The sequence below is a fragment of the Sapajus apella genome, unplaced genomic scaffold (assembly GCF_009761245.1).
Source record: "Sapajus apella isolate SASKATOON/1434 unplaced genomic scaffold, GSC_monkey_1.0 scaffold15, whole genome shotgun sequence".
NCBI lineage: Eukaryota > Metazoa > Chordata > Mammalia > Primates > Cebidae > Sapajus > Sapajus apella.
This window is the reverse complement of record NW_022436955.1, coordinates 28,227,072-28,249,445: the sequence shown is the minus strand read 5'-3', so window position 1 is coordinate 28,249,445 and position 22,374 is coordinate 28,227,072. Positions and strand designations below refer to the sequence as shown.

The 22,374-nt window shown below is 52.5% G+C and overlaps 1 protein-coding gene across 2 annotated transcripts in view; it reads right to left on the bottom strand.

The window, feature by feature from the left end:
• CRISPLD2 (cysteine rich secretory protein LCCL domain containing 2) overlaps positions 1–15,713 on the bottom strand; it is a 117,973-nt gene extending 102,260 nt beyond the window's left edge. For both annotated transcript variants that reach the window (XM_032284588.1, XM_032284586.1), the window contains exon 1: positions 15,554–15,713. The gene's annotated coding sequence lies outside the window, so the exon portion shown is untranslated. The remainder of the gene's footprint in view (positions 1–15,553) is intronic.
• Positions 15,714–22,374: the final 6,661 nt, after the last annotated feature.

Sequence of the window (22,374 nt, the reverse complement as noted above, 5' to 3'; positions counted from 1 at the left end):
TTGAGAGAACCACGGGGTTTAGGCAAACCTCCACACTGGAAGAGAATAGAAGGAAAAAGAGAGAAGAACGTGGGGGTGGGGGGTAGGGTTCTCCAAGTGCCCTCATGTGTCCTACAAAAGCCACCAACCTGGGCAAACACAGGCCTGCCGTGTTGGGTGGCGTGCCAGGTACTATTGGGTCTGAAAGTAGTTAGGTCTGACTTCAGCCCAGTGGGCCTGGGGGTGGGAATCCCTGCTGGGGAGGGGATGAGGCGCCTCCAGATCTGGATGGCTCCTGCCACATTTGGGCTGCAGAACACAGAAGACTATAAGCAGAAAAGTAACCACCGGCCAGGCGTGGTGGCTCATGCCTGCAATCCCAGCACTTTGGGACGGTGAGGTGGGTGGATCACCTGAGAAGTTCGACACCAGCCTGGCCAACATCGTGAAACCCCGTCTCTACTAAAAATACAAAATTAGTCGGCCGTGGTGGCGCATGCCTGTCATCCCAGCTACTCAGGAGGCTGAGGCAGGAGGATCGCTTGAACCCGGGAGGCGGAGGTTTCGGTGAGCCGAGATTACACCATCGCACTCCAGCCGGGGCAACAAGAGCAAAAAAAATCCAAAGGAAAAAAAAAAAAAAAAACGTAAAAGTAATCATAAAAGGGCCAGCACCTCGTCCAGTCTATACCCCCAGAGCCCAGTGCGGGGCGCACAGGAACAAGCACACAGCAATGGGCTGAGCTGTACTTCCCCAAAGTCACATGTTGGAGCCATAATGCCCAGGATCTCTGAATGTGACCCATTTGGGGACAGGGCCTGTATGGAGGTGATGAAGTTAATGTGAGGGATGAGGCTGCGCCCTAACCAAGCTGACTGGTGTCCTTACTAGAAGAGAGTAGGACCCAGGCTCATGCAGAGGACGACCACGTGAGGACGCAGGGAGAAGACGCCATCTGCCAGCCACAGAGAGAGGCCCTGGGAGAAAGCAGCCCGGCCAGCACCTTGTTCTTAGACTTCTGGCTCCAGAACTGTGGGAAACTAAATTCCTATTGTTTAAGCCTGTGGTACTTTGCTGTCGCCGGCTTAACAGACCCACACACATCAGATAACACATGGGTGGACAGGACTGCTTCCAAATATGCCCCTGGCTGTTGTAAAGAAGGGACAGGGAAGCCACAGGCAAGTTAGGAGGCCGAGGCCGGGGTCCTGGCCGGAACCTGGCTGGTGCCATCTGCCAAAGCCATAAGCCAACTGCCTGAGGCCCAGTTCACAGGGGCGGTGCCCACAGCCCTGGCCCACACTGCCCATCCCACCCCTGCTGCCAGGACAGCTCAGTCCGAACCGGGGCCGAAGCACTTCTGCCCCTTTTCCATTGACAACGAAAACTCTTTCCAGATGGGACAGACCTCCAAGGGCCCCAGGTCGCCTGGGTTTGCCTACACCAAGAAGGTGCTCTCACCAGCATCCCTCAGGGTGAAGGGGGCCGTGGGGAAGACCCGCCCTTCGCCAGTGGCGGTGTGAGCACCTGACCTCCATGACCCCTCCCACCCTCCGTGACCTCCTCTTAGGCTCCCGAATTTCCAGAGCTGGGATCCATCACTCCCACTCTACAGATGAGGAGACTGAAGCCCCTGGAATATTGTTTTCTTTTTTTGAGACAGAGTTTTGCTCTTGTTGCCCAGGCTGGAGTGCAATGGCACGATCTTGGCTTGCAGCAACCTCTGCCTCCCCGGTTCAAGAGATTCTCCTGCCTCAGCCTTCCAAGAGCTGGAGTTACAGGCATGTGCCACCACGCCCAGCTAATTTTGTATTTTTAGTAAAGATGGGGTTTCTCCATGTTGGTCAGGCTGGTCTGGAACTCCCGACCTCAGGTGATCTGCCCGCCTCTGTCTCCCAAAGTGCTGGGGTTACAGGTGCGAGGCACCGTGGCCTATGTCCATGGAATTTAAGGAAGCTGCACAGGGCGAGCGGCAAGTCTGGAGCACAGACACAGCTCTTCCAATCTCAGGGCCCAGGTGTGCCCCTGGCGTTGTGGCCTCCTTGCCTCCCCGGAGTGGGTTCCCCTCCCCACCCATGCAGGGGGAAGGGCTCTCCAAACAAAACAACCGAATTTTGCCCTGAAGTTTTCCACCCTCTTCTGCATCTTGGGACAGCTGTTGGGCAGGGGGAGCCGGGGTACAGACCTCCAGGGTCACGTGGTGCCTCTGCTGATGAGAAGGCACCAATGTGTCACCCCCCATGGGAGACAAAGACCCTCGCATCATGGCGACATCCCACCAACACAAACACGCCCACCCTCATTGGTGCTGCCCACTTGCCTTTGACCCAGCTGATCTCCAACCTCTGACCCCGGGCGGATGGGTGCCCCTGCAGAGCGCTCTCCAGCTGCCCCGGCCCAGGCAGTTTTCCTAATGTCCTGGAAGAGCTCACGCTTTGACTCCAGCCCCGCTCTCCTAACCCCGATGCTCCTAGGTGGGGCCGAGTGCACACATCACTCCTAGAGACAAGCCCCTGCATCCCGTCTGCAGCCACTCACTGATAACGAAATATCTGCTGGGGACCGAGGGACAAAACCACAGAAAAGCTCTCTGGAAGATTTTGTTCTCTTTGGCCAGAGTTGCAAAACTGAGTCCATAAGACCACAAATCAGATAACGGCTCCAAGTCCTCATGAGAACACACCAGATTTCAGCACACAGCAGAGGCTGGGACAGGAATGGACAGCGCTTTCAGGTCCCAGGGTCAATGGTGAAACCCATGCCTGGCAGATCAAGGCGGTGGGCGCCAAACTCCTCCCACAGTGTCCAGAGCCTTGAGACGCATTTGGACTCTACCAGGGAGGCGGCTGTTTTCAGCCCCATTTTACAGAAGGTGTGACAGTCCAGGACTGCCATTTAGGAGACTGTGTGGCTAAAGTAGGACCAAGACTGGAAATCAAGCTTTCCACAAGTTTGGGGGACTTTCAACACAGCGTGTTTGCACTGCGAGCTCTCCACCTGCACCCCTCTACCCTGGCCAAAGCTCTGTGGACATTTAGGGGATCACCAAACCACGTGTCCAGGTCTAGCGAGGGGTCTCCCTGACGGTTATGTCTTGGCCGCCATCGTGCTCAACACTCAGAAGTGAGTGAGGGAGAGGGAGCTGGGCTGAGGCTCATTGCGTCATTGGCCTGGGCTGCGAGTGCTTTGTGTTTAGGAGAATCTGCCAGGAAGATGAATCTCGGGACTTAGCCTGTCAGCCGTCAGCTCCCAGCCTGTGCCAACCCCCGCTTTTGCACACACTGTTCCCACAGCTCATCCCATGACCCCAACGTGCCCCGCTCCTTCACTGGCCCAGGCCGGGGAGATGAATTCCTGCTCATCGCTAAGACTCAGCCCAAGGATCACGGCTTCCTTCCCTGCAGCTTAATCACGCCGCAGACCTGTGCATCTTGTTCACTGGCCTAAGCACTGATGTCTAAGTCAGTGTTCGAAGAATGTTTACGGGATGACTGTGTGGTCCCCTCCTCCTCCCAGCTAGGTCAGAAAAAACCGTATAAGGACTACATCTGATTCGGGCTGCCTCTTTCATGACTGCAGCATGGGCTCTTGGGGAAGAGAGACCTGGGTTCAATTCCTGAACTTGCCCCTCACTGCCCCTCGACCTTGCCCATGCCTATCCACACAGCACTGAGCTTCTGAGTCCGTGTCTGTAAGGTGGAGCGGAGCGACAGCCCCTGTGGCTGTGAGGAAGGAGCAAGGTCCTGCATGTCAGTCCTCAGTCAGTGCACTGCCTACTGTAATAATGAGGATGTGCCAGAGCCTCCAAAAATGCATCATATGGAGGGACCTTAGAAAGCTGGAGTTAATAATGTAGAATGCAACAAAGAGACAATTCTCTCTTAATATTATTTCAAAGCCCACCTTTGCCTTAACAAAATCCAGTGTATAAAAATCCAGTTGGGCACGGTGGCTCATGCCTGTAAATCCAGCACTTAGGGAGGCCAAGGTGGGCAGATCACCTGAGGTCAGGAGTTCGAGACCAGCCTGGCCAACATGGTGAAACCCTATCTTTACTAAAAGTACAAAAATTAGCAGGGTATGGTGGCGCATGCCTGTAGTTCCAGCTACTCAGGAGGGTGAGGCAGGAGAATCGCTTGAATCTGGGAGGTGGGATTGCAGTGAGCCGACATCGTGCCTCTGCACTCCAGCCTGTGCAACAAAGCGAGACTCAAAAAATAAAAAATTTTTTAAAAATAAAAATCCTGTTAGGCCAGGTGTGGTGGTTCACATCTATAATCCCAACACTTTGGGAGGTTGAGGTGGGAGGATCGCTTGAACTCAGGAGTTTAAGAACAGCCTGGGTAACATGATGAGACCCCGTGTCTAATAAAAATAAAAATAAAAAAATTAGCCAGGCGTGGTGCCATATGCCTATAGTCCCAGCTACTCTGGGAGGGGCTGAGATGGGAGGAGAGCTTGAGCCTGGGAGATGGAGACTGTAGATTTTGTCACTGCTTTCCAGCCTGGGCAGCTCTATCTCAAAAAAAGAAAAAGAAAAAAAGAAAACATATGTGAAGTGTCCAATGCTTGGGGGATGGCAGGGGGACCCTCCACCAAATTTGAAACGTATATTAGATCCGTATATGCCTTGTGTGCTGGCCATTTTTCCCCAGCCTTCTGAGGAAGTAGGTTCCAAGATGTCACATTCCAGGTGTGGACAGTTCATGTCACCGCTTGGCCAGGTGCCACCCCTGCAAATGTATTTGGTGATTCACGCCGAGGACGGTTACCCGGTCCAATGTCATTTTCTGTCATGGAGCTCTGTCCTCTTACATGGCTGGGTCTCAACTGAGCTGACAGACCTGTGAGTACCCCCGGCCCTGGGGTGCCCACCCAGGATTGTGGCTACTCTGACTCTCGGCCTCCCCCGATGGACCGCGAGCTTCTCAAGGGCCGTCAGCAGTGGTGCGATGGTAAATCGTTCACCACCGACTACCAAAGCAAAAACCACCCTGCCTTGCGGTGTTTGCCAATTCCCTTGGTGTAAATACCTGCAGTGTGGTCAACTTCAAGCAAACAGTATGAAGTCACTGAACATGGAGTTACTAGAAAGGATCCCCAGAAGCACACGGTCACGCGGCCTTTCCATCACGCAGCTCCCGTAGACAGACACTGATAATCTCAAGAGCAGAGATCACAGTAAAGTGCAGAAAGTCAGAAGTGACAGGTTTTAAGTATTTATTACGTTAATTTTAAATATGACTATTTTTTTAAGATGGAGTCTCACTCTGTCGCTCAGTCTGGAGTGCAATGCTGCAATCTTGCTGCACCCCAGCCTCCCCTGCCTGGATTTAAGCAATTCTCCTATGACAACCTCCTGAGTAGCTGGGACTGCAGGCTTGTGCACCAAACCTCGCTAATTTTTGTATTTTTAATAGAGACAGGGTTTCACCATATAGGTTAGGCTGGTCTCGAACTCCTGACCTCAGGTGATCCACCTGCCTTGGCCTTCCAAAGTGCTGGATTACAGATGTGAGCCACCACACCCGGCCTTTAAATATGACTTAACTAAGTTTTTATAACCTAACACTTAATGATGGTTGTGTTTAATCGGTTCACAATCCTTCTGAAATTTTATTTTTTATTGATTTTTATTTATTTCTTTGTTTTGAGGCAGGGCCTCACTGTTACCCAGGCTGGAGTGCAGGAGTGCAATCACGGCTCACTGCAGCCTCAAACTTCCAGGCCAAGTGATCCTCCTACCTCAGCCTCCCGAGTTGCTGGGGCTACAGGTGTGCACCACCAGGCACAGCTAATTTTTTGTTTATAGTAGAGATGGGGTTTTACTCCGTTGCCCAGGACAGTCTCAAACTGCTGAGCTCAAATGATCCTCCCACCTCGGCCTCCCAAAGTGTTGAGATTCCAGGTGTGAGCCACGATGCTGGCCCTGAAAGTGTAACTATCAGCTCTCAGGAGCCGCTATGAGCCAGTCCAAGCTGGCTGCAGTTCACCACTGGCCGGCACTGAGCCTTGTTCAATCAACTTTATGCCCCAACAAATGCTCATCACCAAACCCATGCCAACGCTGAGTGAGGAAGGGGCTGCCGCAGGCGTGGCCGGGGCTCTCTACTCCTGCCCTGCACATTTCATGTGGTCCACGAACTGATGAAGTTAATGTGACAATAGCCCTATTTCACAGATCAGGAAACCGAGGCTCAAAAAGCATCAGCAACTTGGCTGTGGTCATACAGAGGGCCTGAGGACAATGACTCATTCGCCACATGCTGGTCACTTACCAGTCCCAGCTCGTCTATGCAGCAACTCTCCAAAAAGTGTGGACAGTCCTGACCTGTGGCCCCACACCACTCAGCTGAGGCCCACAGTTCATGCAATAGTAGCTGACCCCAAAAGGCTGGGGGCCGGGGTGTTCTCTAGGCTCTACTCTTCCTCAGAAGTATCTAAGGAGAACTCAGACCTAAGCAGGAGGCCAAGGGCAGAGCAGAGCCATCCCACAAGCCACCCAGAAATTCCAGGAATGAAGTGGTGGCTGGAAGGAGGGGTGCTCTATCCCCCCGCCTGTGTCTCTGGCAGATCCCGGGACTGGGCAGGACATCCCGTTAGAAGCGCCGGGGTAAGCAGCACACGGGGAGCGGGGCCCTCTCCCCTCCTCACTGCAGCCTGGCGGTTTTCCTTAAACCCTTCTCGGCAGGATTAGGGCCAGACCCAAGGGTGGCCACAGCCCAGCTCCAGCTCCTTCCCTAGCTGCTGCCCGCACCACTCTGAATTCCGCATATCCCCAGGATCACCAATGGTCCACTCAGCTTAATGGTGACAGCAGCCCCAGGGGCACCTACTCTCCTCCTGTCCCCTCAACAAAAGATACATTCTTATGGGATTTCTGAGACAGTATGTCTGGATACTTAATTGAGCAAATATAATCTAGACAATGCTTTCCATAGTTTACATACTATGCTAAGAATATACAAAATTCTGGGCAAAAAGAAAACAGTTACTCAACAAACTCTTATTTAAAACTGAAAAGCAGGTGCACTGGATGCAAGCCAAGATGATACTTAAGAAAAGTCACTTTGGCCGGGCCTGGTGGCTCGCGCCTGTAATCCCAGCACTTTGGGAGGCTGAGGCAGGCGGATCACCTGAGGTCAGGAGTTTGGGACCAGCCTGACCAACATGGAGAAACCCCAACTCTACTAGAAATACAAAATTAGATAGGCGTGGTGGCGCGTGCCTGTCATCCCAAACTAGTCAGGAGGTTGAGGCAGGAGAATCACTTAAACCTGGCAGGGGGAGGGTGCCGTGAGCCAAAACTCTGTCTCAAAAAAAAAAAAAAAAAAAAAAGAAAGAAAAGTCACTTTTTTTTTTTTTTAAAGACAGGGTTTTGCCATGTGCCATGTTGGCCAGGCTGATCTCAAACTCCTGACCTCAGGTGATCCACCTGCCTCGGCCTCCCACAGTGCTGGGATTACAGGTGTGAGCTACTGCTCCCAGGCAAGAAAAGTCACTTTTAAGGGACCAGGTAATAAATACATTCTTTAAAAACCCAGGACGTAACACCTGGGACTCCTCTCTCCGTTCTTGCAGCTGTGTGGATGTTTCGCCAGAAACAATGTTCCCAGCAAAGCTTTAAAACATAAGCAGCAGGATCTCTCCCTCTCTGAAGGGAAAGGAATTATGGACTCCCAGAAAGCAATGCAGAAAGGCATAGAGCAGAATGGCAGCCCTGGGTTCGAATTCCGCCTCCCCTGCATGCAGCCTCAACTTCCCTAAGCCTCTAATTCCTCACTCATGGTGAGGCCCTGAGTTTCTTCCATGGCTGGGGAGGGAGGATTACCCAGGATTATGTTTATAAACAGCCCAGTGACAAAATCCCAGGAACTTAATGGTATTTAATGATGCTTCCTTCCTTTCTCCTCCTGAGTGAATTCAGGGCCCCCAATCATCTCCGCGCCAGGCTCCAGGGCTAGCAGCCTGCGTCAGTCTCCCTGCCTGAGAAGTATGAGTCACTGATGGGTGGCATCCTCGAAGATGAGTCAAGAGCCAGCTGTGGAACCTCCACATCGCTCTGCAGGTGAAAATCCCAGGAGTCCTTGGGATTTGCAAGTGAACAAGACCAAGTCCGCCCTCGGGACTGGGAGGAGATAGACAGCAGACAGTAAACATGGCAGTGGACAGGTAAATACAGAAGGTGTGAGCAGGATAGACCGGGAAATGGATGGCAAAGATGGTCAGAGGAGAGGGCAGAGCCACTCTGGTTGGGGTAGATCACAAGGTCCTGCTGAGCTCTTAAAGAAAGGGCACTATAGGCTGGGCGTTGCGGGCTCACACTTGTAATCCTAGCACATTGGGAGACCGGGGCAGGTGGATCACCTGAGGTCAGAAGTTCAAGACCAGCCTGGCCAACATGGTAAAACCCCATCTCTACTAAAAATACAAAAATTAGCTGGGCATGGTGGCACACGCCTATAGTCCCAGCTACTTGGCAGGCTGGGGCAGGTGGCTTGCTTGAACCTGGGAGGTAGAGGCTGCAGTGAGCCGAGATTATATCACTGAACTCCAGCCTGGGCAACAGAGTGAGACTCTGTCTCAAAAAAAAAAAAAAATGAAAGGGCACTGCCTGGTCACAGTTGAGGCGTGACTGAGGACAGGCGAAAACCTGTGAAGCTGGGGCGGAATGGGGTCACGGAGGCAGCCAGGGCCAGGTGGCGAGGGGCCCTGAAGGCCACAGTGAGGACTCTTGGTTTTACTCCAAATGCAAAGAGGGCCCTTGAGGGAAGGAGGTCAGGCAGTGACAGGGTCTGATTTCTGTTGTGAAAACCCTGCAACACACAACACACAGACAAACCCTGCAGACACGGCATTAAACAGACGGGGCCAGACTGCAGTGATTCAACACGCATGGCTTCATTTAGGTCAAGTCCAAACCAGGCTACACCAGCCTGCACCCTTAGAAGTCCGGAAACGGCTCCTGAGAGGGGCCTGAGGGCCTTCTGGGGGCCAGCCAAGCTCTGCAGCAGCCAGGTGATGTCACTTTGTGAAAATTGTCTGAGGGGACAGGGACAGCTGTGCCCTCCTCCCTGGTATGTTAAGCATCAACAAAAAATTAACAACAACAAAATGGATGTTGCCCTGACCTGTTTGAAGACTGGATTAAGAGGGCGGGAACGGTCCAGGGAGAACACAGCGCTGTGCAAAAGGGTCTTTCCCTCAGGAGTCTCAGCCATGAAACAGGCCCGGGGCCCGGGCTCAGCAGCCTTCAAAGTGAACTGCGATGTGTCAGAGCCCAGATAAAGTCCGGCCAGCGGCGGGGCCTCCCACGTGGACCAGCGCGACTCTTCCCAGACAGGGCCCAGTTCATCCCGTGTCTGAGAGGGCACTTTGTCCTGCGATGCCAAGGCCAGGTTGAAAATACCTCCTAGTCCCAGAACAGCCCCAGCCTCGCAGGCCCCGGGGAATAAACAGTGTCTTCAGCGTCCGGGCTGCCCTCCCGGGGAGAACAGGCTGGCTGTGTGGGGACCAGGCCTGGGGTGGAAGGAGGGGCGGCAGGGACAGTGGGTACACAGCACAGAGGTGCCATCAATGCCCTTGAGGAAACAACCCACCCTTCAGGGGCTATAAATAAACGTGTGTGGCTCGCTGTCCCCAGGCATACAGGGGCATGAAATGCGCTCTGAAAAAGGGTCTGGGATCCTCAGGACACTGGCTCAGGCCACAGAGCCTCGGGGAGTCACAGCCTCAGCCCAGAGTGCCCGCGGGCTGAGTGTTCTTCCGGAAGAAAGCCTTCTAAATAGGCCAACAACCTGTGCTCAAGGGCCCCTCATTCTGGAGGGAGGTGGTCTTTCGGCTCCCGGGTCCCACCAGGCCCTGTAACCAGAGCCGTCCACACAGCTCCACACTGACCCCAGTGACCGGCCCTCCACGCCCCGCCTTTGTGCCAGGACCCGGGCACGCCTGCCTTAGCTTTCTAGGGCAGTAGCTCCCACACATGACGCTGTGTCAGAAAGGGCTGGATGCTTCGTTACAACAGGCTGCCAGCCCCGCCCCACAGCTTCTGACCCAGGAGGTCCCCCGGGGAACCCGAAAACCTGCATTTCTAGGAGTACGAAGGCTCCGCTGCTGCTGCCGGGCCAGGAACCCCACTTTTTATTTATTTATTTTTTTTGAGACAAGGCCTCGCTCTGCTGGCCAGGCCGGAGTGCAGCGATGTGAATACTGCTCACTGCAGCCTCAGCCTCCTCAAGTTTCTCACCTACCAAGAAGCTGGAATTACAGGTGTGCACCACCATGCCTGGCTAATTTTTTTCTTTTATTTAATCAGTTTATTTTTATTTATTTATTTGAGATTGAGTGTCGCTCTGTCGCTCAGGCTGGAGTGCAGTGGCATGATCTCAGCTCACTGTAACCGCTGCCTCCCGGGCTCAAGTGGTTCTCCTGCCTCAGCCTCTCAAGTAGTTGGGTTTACAGGCGTGCACCACCACGCCCAGCTAATTTTTGTATTTTCAGTAGAAACAAGGTTTTGCCATGTTGGCCAGGCTGGTCTTGAACTCCTGACCTCAAGAGATCTGTCCGCCTTGGCCTCCAAAGTGCTGGGATTATAGGAGTCCCACCACGCCCGGCATTTCTTCCTTTCGTTTAGAAACATTAACATTGAGAGGGCAAGACAGACTGAGAGGACAAAAGGTAATTATTAAATCTGTTGTAGAGACAACTGGTAGTGACCCTGACCCCCAATTTTTTTGAATAGGGCCCAGGCAACGCTCCCACCTGGGCCTCCCAAAGGATTAAGGTTACAGGTGTGAACCGCGGTGCCCGGCCACGGGCCCCCACTCTGGGACGCACTTCTCTAAATTATAACAGCTTCTCAGTTCTCCTTCCCCACCTTGACCCAGCAGTTCCCAAACCCCATCCTTTGAATCCTCCCTTCCCAACTTTGTCTACCTTCCTACTGTCTACCAGTACGAGTACGTATTTTGTATTTTTATTTAACTTGGCTTGTGTTTTGGGCGCCCAGAAATTTAAAAAGGTAACTTTCTATCACTTCCACTGGCAGAGAACCTGATCACTGGTGCTGTGGACAGAAGGCAAGAGCGAAATTAAACACGATGAATATGGAAAACGGTTACTTCCTCCCAGCCAGGCACTGACACCGGCCAAAGGCTTTGTTGTAGAGGGTACTTGCCCTTCATTGTAAAAAGAGATGGGGGTGGGAGAGGTGTTAGGGACACCCCCACCCCCTGCGACTTTCACGTTGCCGTAAGCAGCAGAAGGACTGAAGGAACAGAGAATGGAAAGAACAGCTCTCGGACTGGGGGGATTTGCTGCTGAATCTGCGCACGTGCTCAGTCACCTTGGGGACCTCCAGGTATGGGCTCTGCACACTTTGGGGGACACAGTTTATTCTAGAGCGAGCTCTTCTTAAGTGCAATGCCACCGTGCTACCCTCTGTTCATCTTGATGGTGCCCATGAAGTGGTACAGCTCATCACAACACCTGCAGGCCAGAACTTTGCCGCCCTGAGCCCGACGCGTAGACTTCAGGCACAGCAAACTTCCTGTCATTCTCCAAGAGTCCCGGGCCTGTCTCACCTTCAGGCTTTGGCACACACATGGTGCCTCTGCCTGGTGCACCCTCGCCAGCTCCCCACCCACCTACTCTCATCTTCAAAATCCTGCCTCTTTCCTCTGGGAGTGACCAGGCTGCTCTCAAGTCAGACTCAGAAGATGCCAGCTCCATGCCAGCTCCCCAATCCTATAGGTCTTGGGTTGAGTTTTCTCCCCATTCAAAAAAATTGAGGGGCAGGGTCACTACCAGATCACTTGATTACAAGCAAAATAGGAGCATGACTTTTTTTTCCTGGGATGTTGCCATTCTTCTCTGAAAATAAAATATGTTCCAGGAGTTGGGATTGAAAATGTGGGATTTCATAATTTATAATTTTTTTAAAATGATGGTCCGGAGATTGCACAATCCTCATCAGGACTTCTTTTCCCCTCTGACTCTGTGGTTTTCATCTAAGCTGACGCAGCACTCGAGACAAGCAAAGATAAATCTCTCTCGGGCTGGACCATGATGTCCTCACAGCCTTGAAAGAGGGACATCTGTGCAAGAGTACCCATCATTGCACAGCCTGGGTAGAAGGCAGGGCCCCCCCAGGGTGATGTCTCAGGATTCCCTGCCTGCTGCTGCTGGGACCAGGGTGGCATGTCAACGCTGCCCACAAATGCCAAATGCCAGGCTTCCTTGCACCCACGGAGAAGGCCAGTCACACATTCTGGAGTGACGCAGCCTGAGCTGATGCTTCAAGAAGGAAGTCAAAAAAGAGGCCACAGTCAAGAAGTCAAACATAAAGTTACCATGTGACCCAGCAATTCCCTCCTAGGTAAACACCCAAGAGATATGAAAACATACACCCACGGGATACCTTGTACACAAATGTTCACGCAGAAACCTTCGTAAAAGCCAAAGGTAGAAACAGCCCAGATTTCCTTCAGTGGAAGAACAGAGAAACAAAATGTGGTCTATTAATACAACAGAATATTACTTAGCCATAAAAAGGGATGAAGTCTAACACACATCACAACATGGATGAACCTTGAAACCATGCTGCTGAGTGAGAGAAGCCAGACACAAAAGGCCACACCCCATTTATATGAAAGGTCCAGAATAAGCAAGTTCATAGAGACAGAAAGGAGATTAGTGGCTACCAGAGGGGCTGAAGGGAGGACAATGGGGAGTGATGCCCAGTGAGAACGGGGTTTCCTTATGGGATGATGAAATGTTCTAGAAGGAGCGGTGGTAGTTGCACAATACTGCAAATGTCCTAAATGCCACTGAATTGTACACTTCAAAATGGGTTAAATGGTAAATTTTATGTTTATGTGTATTTTTACCACAATATATTTTTTTCAGGAAAAAGAAAAAAAGAACATGGTCCATCCTATCAGCCACCACCCAGATCTCCCTGTCCCTTGCCTGTCCCAGAACTCAGCGTGCTCTAAGATTTTACAAGGTGCTCTGGGTCCCAGTCCCATGAAGGTCTGAGTATCTGTTCTACTCAATGAACTGAAGACGAAGTGAAGTAAATTATGCCCAGACTGAATTTTCCTTTCTTGACAAGCCATAGGCCCCTTTGAGGGATCCTGGGTTTGCACATCTGGGACTCATCAAAAACCAGTGTGTTTGCAACAAAAAGGAAGAAAGAAAGAAAGAAAAAGCCTCCTGAGTCAGGCACAGGCAGACATGCAGGCACCTCCCACACACAGCAAATGACGCCGGTGACAGAGGAAAGAAAAGTTCCAGTTCCCACAGGCCAAAGAGGTCAGTGCTCTGCCTCCAAAAACTTTCAAATGCAGCCTACAAAGGGCCAGATACTTAACTTGGGGTCTTTTGAGGGTTGAAGCGCAGGGGCTTTAAGGGACCTAAAGGTCTTCTTCCCTCACTCAGGCCTTCCCAGTCAAGCCAACTCCCCTCTCTAGGCTGGAGGGAGGACTCTGGGAGCCAGCACTGATCTGGGCTCCAGGACAGGGTTCTCAGGGCATTGGTACCTGTACGTGCCAGCAGTGTTAAGCCCAAGCCCAGGGTCAGTTGATCCCCTTCCAGCCTCACCCCAGTCGGGACCAGACACCCAGATCCCTGCCAACGTTAAAACCCCACCCCCCCCACATGGCACAAGAAGCCTCGACTAGTAGCCAGCTCTGCCGTGACAGTCATGTGGCCGGTCATTAGATGGGCACCTTCCCCCAGAATCTGGCACAGGGCCCAGCCAGGACGGCAGCTCTACCCACCCTGGCTGTGTCATGTCAGGCATGTACCTTAGTAATTCTGAGCCTCTACTTACTCCTTGTAAAAAGCACCCAGCTCATAGAACAGGCAGTGAGCTCTTCCGTGGCGCCCCTGGGCATGTCTGGTCTGTAGCAAGCATCATATAAATGTCAGCTGCTTGCATTGTCGCGAAGGGCATTACTAAGATTCCTACTCTTACACCTTAAGAGACTCTGCAAAAATCAAAATCACCTTCTTGGTTTCTCCTCCCTGGGTACGTTGTCCAGCAGTTTTACCTGGACCTCCTCTAAGATGAAACATGACCTGTGTGAAGGTCAGGTTCACATGGGGAGGTGGCAGTGGGCAGAGAAGTGTCTTAAAGAAAGCAGGGTCAGAAGTAAAGACGGGACCCCCGGGGGGGCAGCAGCATTCCATACCAGCAGGGGAATCTTAGGCAGCACTTCACCTTGCTGAGCCTCAGTTTCCTCAGCTGTGAAGTGGGCATCAAGAGGCCTACTGCCCAGGGGTGTTGCAGCGATGACAGTACAAGTAAAGTGAGTGGCACAGACTGCGTACCTGCTGCATGGGCAACACAGCCCCACACCCGCTCCTTCTCCTGAGTGGAAACAGCCAGAACAGGGGCAGAAGCAGAAAATCAGGTGCATACAACCCCAGGATCTCTGGGACCGGACAGCCGACAGTCACAGCTCATGGCCTCAGTCTGCTGGAGAAGGCCACGCCCCAGTCCTGTTCTGCAGGCTCTCTTCACCGTCACACTCCACACCCTGGATGGGGAGAGCAGACTCACCCCATCTACCAGGGCAAGGGGTCCAAAAGCCCAAAGGGGAAACTCACAACCCCACTCTTGACTACAAGGCAAGCCAGGCATTGCACAGGTTCCCAGATGCTTCTCTCAGCCAGAGCAGCAACTCACATTTTGGCTGAGAGACACCCAATTCAAGTTGGACTGCGACAAGCAGGCATCAGCAAAGTCCGCCCTGGCTTGTCCACCAGCCCAGCCTTAGCAAGGGAGGCTCTGGGTCTGCACCACGTGAAGCACCAGGCCTGGCTCTGTCCACATGGGACGGCTGATCTCCCCCACACTCCAGAGCGAGCCCCCTGCTTCCAGGGTAACTCTCCCCACGCAGGAGTTATGCAGGTGTGCACTCTGGCTAAAGAGATCCAGAAACGTGTTCTCCCAAACTGCAGAACCCTGACATGGCCCCACGTCTCTACACATCCATTTGAAGCTCTAGAGACAGGCAGAGCTGGGTTCCAGCCTGACCCTCAGCATCTTCATCTGAAATATGGGAAGAAGGCTACCTTGCAGATGAAATCAGAGGGGCGTGACCCTCTAAGCTGCAGCGCTGAGTGCACATGCCATTGGATCACCCTGGCCCTCCAGCCATGAGTAGGACACATTCTAATGTCTGCCATATCCTTGTCATCAGCTTTCCAGTTACTGACACCCCCTATGAACACAGGAATGCAACAAATGCTAATGAATCGCACAAGGAAGGCAAGAGAGTAAACAGCCTCCAAGGAGAAGGGATCTGCGCCCATATCATTGTTGAATCCCGGCTCCCTGGCGTCCTGGCTGTAAGGTCCTGGGCAAATGAGTTGTTCTCCCTGAGCCTCAGTTTCTCCATCTGCAAAAGGGCATGCCGCAAATCTAGGTTCCGCAGTGCAAGCAGAGCACTCAGCGTGGTGCCCACACACAGTCAGCCCTGCGAGGTGGCATCTGCTCTAGCTACTCCAGCTTCTGGGGAGGGTAATAGTTTGCAAAAGGGAGAGGGGCCCGGAAGTCACACTTACTCCTCAGGGCTCCAATTACCAGCTCGCTGGCGTCTCCCGCGTCGAGCAGCGGTAGCGGCGGCGACAGCGCGGGCAGGGCAGGCACAGCGGGTACAGCGGGCAGACAGCTCAACGCAGGCAGCTGGATACGCCCAGGGATGCGAGTGGGTGCCGAGGCTCAGCGCACCGCCTTTTGTAGGCTGCCAGGAGTCCCCGAGGCCACGCCCCCAGGTTGGCGGCAGCGCTGATAGGACAGAGCAGCCCCGGCCCCGCCCCCCGGCCCCGCCCCACAGGCTGCACGGGCTGAAAGGAGGCGGGGGCCGAGGCGCCGGCGCCGGGTGGGCGAGCAGGGCGGGGCCGCTCGCCTCCAGGGCCGGCTAGGGACAGGGACACGCTCAGCTTCATTGGCCACACAAGTGTAGTTTTCACTGAGCGCTTACTTTGTGCCTGGCGCGGTGCCAAGCACTTTCCACCAGGGGCATGCAAATTTACCAAATCCCAGCTCTCTACAGCTCAACTGGAAAATGGGACTTGCGAGGCGACCTCCCAGGATTTTAGCAAATGAAATCCGCAAGGGCTGGGCGCTGTGAACTGTGGCGCCGTGCAGAGTACACAGTTGCTGAGTTGACTCCCGCCCTCTACACGTGCTTCGAAAGCTGGCGCACACTCTTCCCAATTTGCAGAGGAAGAAAGGAAGACTTACCACAGGATGGGGGCGCTAGCACAGGGGTCCAGGCTCTGCGCTTTAGTTTCCTTACCCCCAGGAATCCAGGGAGGTGGAAATCATCCGATTTCACAGATCCAGTTGCTGAGGCTTAGAGAAGAGCATGCCCCAAGTCCCGTAGCTAGGAGCAGTGCAGCCCGGGAACCAGTTTGGCCCAAAGGCATTTAGCATTCTTAACCTATGCAGGTATATGCGTAAATCATCTTTGAGCCAGACGAAATCACCTGTGTAAATCCACGTTCCTTAAGAATGGAGGGACTCCCCCAGCCTCCTCCCTCAGTCACAGAATGTGGACCTGTATGCAGGCATGGTGGGTGCTGGGGCCCAAGGGCACTGCTCATCTCTGCACCAAGACATCAGAATTAGCTCCTTCAGCATTCAGTCGTTCCCCAAATACCCATCGAGTCACTCCGTGTGAGCCCTGTGCTATGCAGCAGGGACAAACAAGACACCTCTGCGATCTCAGAATCTGCAGCCCCCAGGAGTCAGGCACGTGGTAGAAACAAGGATGGGGAATGGGTGGGACAAGGACGTTGGAAGGCTGCCTGTGTGATGTGGACTCCGACTGGGAGGCTTTGTCCAAGATTTTGGTGCGGCTCAAAGGCAGATACAGAACAGTATAGATTGGCCTGGGGCGGTGGTTCATGCCTGTAATCCGAGCACTTTGGGAGGCTGAGGTACCTACCTCACCTGAGGCTGGGAGTTTGAGACCATCCTGGCCAACATGGTGAAACCCTGTCTCTACTAAAAATACAAAAATTAGTGGGGCATGGTGGTGCATGCCTGTAGTCCCAGCTACTTGGGAGGCTGAGGCAGGAGAATCACTTGAACCTGGGGGGCACAGGCTGCAGTGAACCAAGATCCCGCCACTGCACTCCAGCCTGGGAGACAAGAACAAAACTCCATCTTAAAAATATAATAATAGCGATTCCTCAAGGATCTAGAAATAGAAATTCCATTTGACCCAGCAATCGCATTACTGGGCATATACCCAAAGAACTATAAGTCATTCTACTATAAAGACACATGCACACGTATGTTCATTGCAGCCCTGTGTACAATAGCAAAGAACTGGAACCAACCCAAATGCCCATCAATGGTAGACTGGACAAAGAAAATGTGGTACATATACACCATGGAATACTGTGCAGCCATAAAAAACGATGAGTTTGTGTCCTTTGTAGGGACATGGATGAACCTGGAAACCATCATTCTCAGCAAACTGACACAAGAACAGAAAGCCAAACCCATATGTTCTCACTCATAGGTGGGTGTTGAACAACGAGAACACGTGGACTCAGGGAGAGGAGCATCCCACACTGGGGGCAGTTGGGGGGGCGGCTAGGGGAGGGACAGCAGGGGGTGGGAAAGAAGGGGAGCGTGGGGAGAGATAACATGGGGAGAAATGCCAGATACAGTATGCATCTAAAGTAAAATAAATGAAATATATATATATATAATAATAATGCAGATGTTCTCTGTTACCTTTGTCTCTGTCTCTTTTTTCTTTCTCTTCTTAGTCTTTGAAGCATCATTCTTCAGATCCACTCACTGGCGTGCAGTCATCCAACACATATTAATCACCTACTATGTGCTGAGCTGTTTCAAGCACTGGAGGGTTATCAGCGGTGAAGACTGTTCTGAAACAGCAGCCCTTGGATTGACAAAGGACAAAGCCAAGAGGAGAGGAGATCTGTATTGACAGATGCCTTTGGGGCCTGACACGATGGCTCTGGCCTGTAATCCCAGCACTTTGGCAGGTGGATCACTTGAGCTCAGAACCAGCCTGGGAAACATGGCTGAGATGGGAGGACTGCTTGAACCTGGGAGGCAGAGGCTGCAGTGAGCTGAAATCAAATCACTGCACTCCAGCCTGGCTGACGGAGCAAGACCCTGTCTCAAAACAAAACAAAACAAACACACAAGACAACAGGAAAACCAATGCCTCTGAGTACCCGGCCCAAAGCATCATACGGCCAAATCCTGCCACCCCCAGCAACCCACCAGGCTGGTGGCATTACTAGCCCCATTTTTCCAATAAGGGAACTGAGCACAGAGAGTGTAAGTCACCTCCCTGAGGCCACACAGCTTCTGAATGGAGGATTTGGGATTTGAATTCACATTCTCACCCACTCGGCTGCCGTTGCCCATGACCAGGAAACCTTGGGTGCAAGGGAACGGAATAAACTGGGTCCCCACTTCATCCTCACTCCAGCAAAGGGGAAGCTACACGGAATCAGCCTTTTCATAGGCCCAGCATACGGATAGGTGGCCAGTGGTCAATAGCGAAATGTTTGCCACTTTGCTCATCCAACCCTCATCTCCTAACAGATCCTTTGTCTAGCCACCTGCAGGCTCCTCAGCAGCCCAGCATGGCCCTGCAGAGACCCAGCCCAGCCCCGACGCTCCAAGGACACCCGTGGCAAAGCTGCAACCAGAGACCACTGCTATGCAGGCTGCAATTGCTGTCTGGCTGCATCATCCCTGGGGCAGATTGAGTCCTTAGTTTGCTGGTTTGTGCCGTCATCCGGTATCAGGCTCAATTCAAACCCCAGCTCCTCCACTTCCACGTTGTTGGCCTTGAGCAAGTCACTTCATAGCTCTGTGTTGCATGCCCCATCTGTGAAGTGAGTGTGGTAATGATGGCATCTCTCTCTCTGTGGGCATAAATGGTTAATAGATGGGAAATAATACACGGCCTGACACACAGGAAGTGTTGGTTAATACCGTTATCATTAGAGCCAGCAAAGCAAAAAGAGAGAGAGGAGTTGGGTGGTGATCAACTTTTCCATCATGTTGCAATCTCAGAGCCTAACTACCAAAAAAAAAAAAAAAATGTGTTTCATGGGCAAGGGGGATCCCTGGGAAGTCCAAATGGGAGACCACCAAGTTGTACCTAGGAAAGGAGCAAGATGGCCAGTCTTTGTGACCAGTGACCTGGGGTGGGACTGGTCACCGATACCCTTGGAAATCCCAGCAAAGGATCCTATTTTGCTACCTAGGCAGCGAGTTAAATTTTGGACGGTTTGAGGCAAAGGAAAAAAATCATCCTTCTGGTCACAATGAAGCCCAACCTGGAAAAACGAACAGACAGGCCTGGTGGGGCCACCCCAGAGGGCCCAGCCCTCTGCCCACCCTCTCTCAGGACCCAGATGGGCCGTCGGAAGGGCCGCAGAACGATGGGTGGGGCCGGTGGTCATAAATGTTATTTACGTGATGTCAAGATCAGGATCTTTCTTTCCTCTTAGTGTGGTTGCTGCAGGGCTTCTGTCCTCACACCAATTTCTTATTCACCATTTATTTTATTCTATGAACTGGACATAAAGAGCAAAGGCCGGAGAGTCCCAGCTTCTCATTTGTTCCTGCCACACCCATTCAGCAGCTGCAGAATGTCACCAGCCCACGGTCTGGCATCAAAGACCACTAAATGCCTGGGCAACATAGTGAAACCCCGTCTCTATAAAAAGTACAAAAATGATCCAGGCATGGTGGTGCATGCCTGTAGTCCCAGCCACTCGGGAGGCTGAGGTGGGAGGACTGCTTGAGCTCAGGAGGTCGAGGCTGCAGTGAGCCATGACTGCACCACTGCACTCTGCACTCCAGCCGGGGAGACAAACCCAGACCCTGTCTCAAGAGAAAATCAAAACCAAATCAAAAAACCCACTAACAATTTGAGGCGAGGGGACATAGGGGTGCCATTTTGTGATGGGTGATGTGTGATATGGTACATCTTTCCAAGTCTTTTCCAGAAGACTTGGAAAAGTTGTGCTACCTCTGTATTAACAGGTGCTAATCACGATCCTCAAAGGTGCTCCGTGGGACCCACTCCTCTCCCCTTGTTGGAAAGGAAGGGGCAAAGGTGACATCTTGTACATCTTACACTGGCAGGTCATTCTTTGGAGGCAGTGGGGACTCTATTAGTGGGGAGCTCTGGGGCAAGGTCTTGATCAATTGGAGTTGCAAGTAACAGAAATCCACTCAAGTCAGCTGAAGCAGAGAAGGGAACTGCTTGGGAGGATACCGGGTTATTTTGGAACCAAAGGCAAGTAAGACTCTCGAACAAGTAAAGAGAACCCTGGAAAGGCATCAGGCCCTCTGGCAGAACTTTCTATTTCTTCCCTCTGCGGACACAGCTCCCTTCTCCCTCTCTAGCCAGGCCTCACCAATGCCGTGTGGACATGGCCATCCCATCAGTGGGGCGTTGGATCTCCTCTGTCCCAGGGCCCAGCTCAGGCTGTGCCTCACCATCTCCCACTTTAGCTTCCCAATTGTCTGCTGGGAGAGGTTTCTACCGGCAGTTCAACCGAGTGAGACCGACAGATGTTATCAGGCTGCACAAACGTGATGGAACAGTGCTGTGAGCTGGTGGGCTTGATGACAGCAAAGATTCTGTGCAGGGTCTGTAGACACAGCCAGAAAAAAAGCCCAAAATTGAGTGGGACAACAGCTTTGGGTAAACAATCTGCCTCTAGGACTGCAGCTGACTGTCCCCCTTCCATCCATGTCCCCACAGATCCCAGCCATCTCTGTGAAGGCCAACCTGACTTCCCAAGCCACACCTGTGCCTTTGCTGGAGGGCTGCTCCTGGTCTGTCTGAACCCACACAGCCCATGAGCATGGTGGCCCATGAGTGCTAGGATTTAATATCCCCGGGGACCACGGCTAACAACAGCAAATGGGGCTGGGGATATAAATACCCCAGATTTCTCGTCGTTGGCTGGGATGATTCAGAGCTGTTTCTCGGAGTTTCCCAGAGAGGTTTTCCAGCTGGCCATGTGGGAGCAGGCTTTCCAACCCGCAGTGTCAGCTCTCCTCCTTCCCCGGATCACTTACCCATCCCTTCCCTATGTTTTCTGCACCTCTCAGATAGACTGCCTGCCCTTAAATCCTCAGCTCAGGGTCTGCTTCTGGAAACCCAAACTAAGTCAAGGACCCCAAAGTTTGCAAAGAGTGTCTCAGGAGTCACTGCTGTTCTCACAGGCGATCGTGCATTCGTCCATGTAGCCAGTGAACGTGTGTTGAGCATCTCCTTTGTTCTCGGTGGGAGAGAAATAGGAGGGAACCAAGGAAGAACGCAGTAACAGAGGAGAGGACATCTTACAAGGAGAGCTTGGGAAGCCAAAGGCAGAGCTGTGTTATTATAACTATTATTATTATTAATTATTTGAGGCAGGGTCTCCCTGTCACACGGGCAGAGTACAGTAGCATGATCATGGGCTCACTGCAGCCCCGACCTCATGGCCTCCCAAAGTGTTGGAATTACAGGCGTGAGCCACCACACCTGGCTGGTATTATTTAACGATATACAAACTATGACTTACGTAGGAAAAGTGAACACCTAATTCCAGAATACGATGGGCACCCGTAGTTTAGGGCAAATTAAAGGAAAATTTTCATCCAACAGCAGACAACAAATTTATCCAACGCGGGTTACCCCATCGGAAGTAATACAGGCAGAAAATGTAAACAGATTTTTTAAAATAAATTAATGACAAGGGCAGCGAAATGCAAGCTCATTTTTTCTTCTTTTTGATGACCTTCATGGAGGACTTTCTTTGGACCAGGGGTTATGAGGGAAAAGGGATGAGTAAGGCAGATGTGAGACAGAGATTTCGATGGAGGGACCCTGGGTGACCAGCAGACGCTGTCCTCTGGGCTAAATGCAATAACGGAAGGATCCACGGGAGGGACCAGCTTCAGGCATGCCTCATCCCAGGGCCTCAAACACGACAGCCATGGTCTCCCTGCCCTCTCCTCATCTCCCCTCTCCTCCCTGGTTCTACCTAGCCATGGCCACGTTCCCTCCTATTACTCTGGGAGGCAGAGACGGTGGTCCCTGGCAGCTCCAGCTCTGTGACCAGCAGGGCCGGCACCACCCAACTTCGTTGCAAATCGAGAAACAAAAAATCCCAGGGAAAGGCACTGATTGGCTGGCTCAGGTCACATGCCCTCTCTGGCAGATGACGTCATGCCCCATCCTGGTTCTCACGCCCTGACTTCCCACCACCAGTGCGTGCGTTCGTCAGCCTGAGTGCTTTTTCTGTGCATGGGAACCCATAGCGGGCTGGAATCAATGTGGGTCATGCCACTCAGCAGCAGCCTCAACCAGTGATTTCAC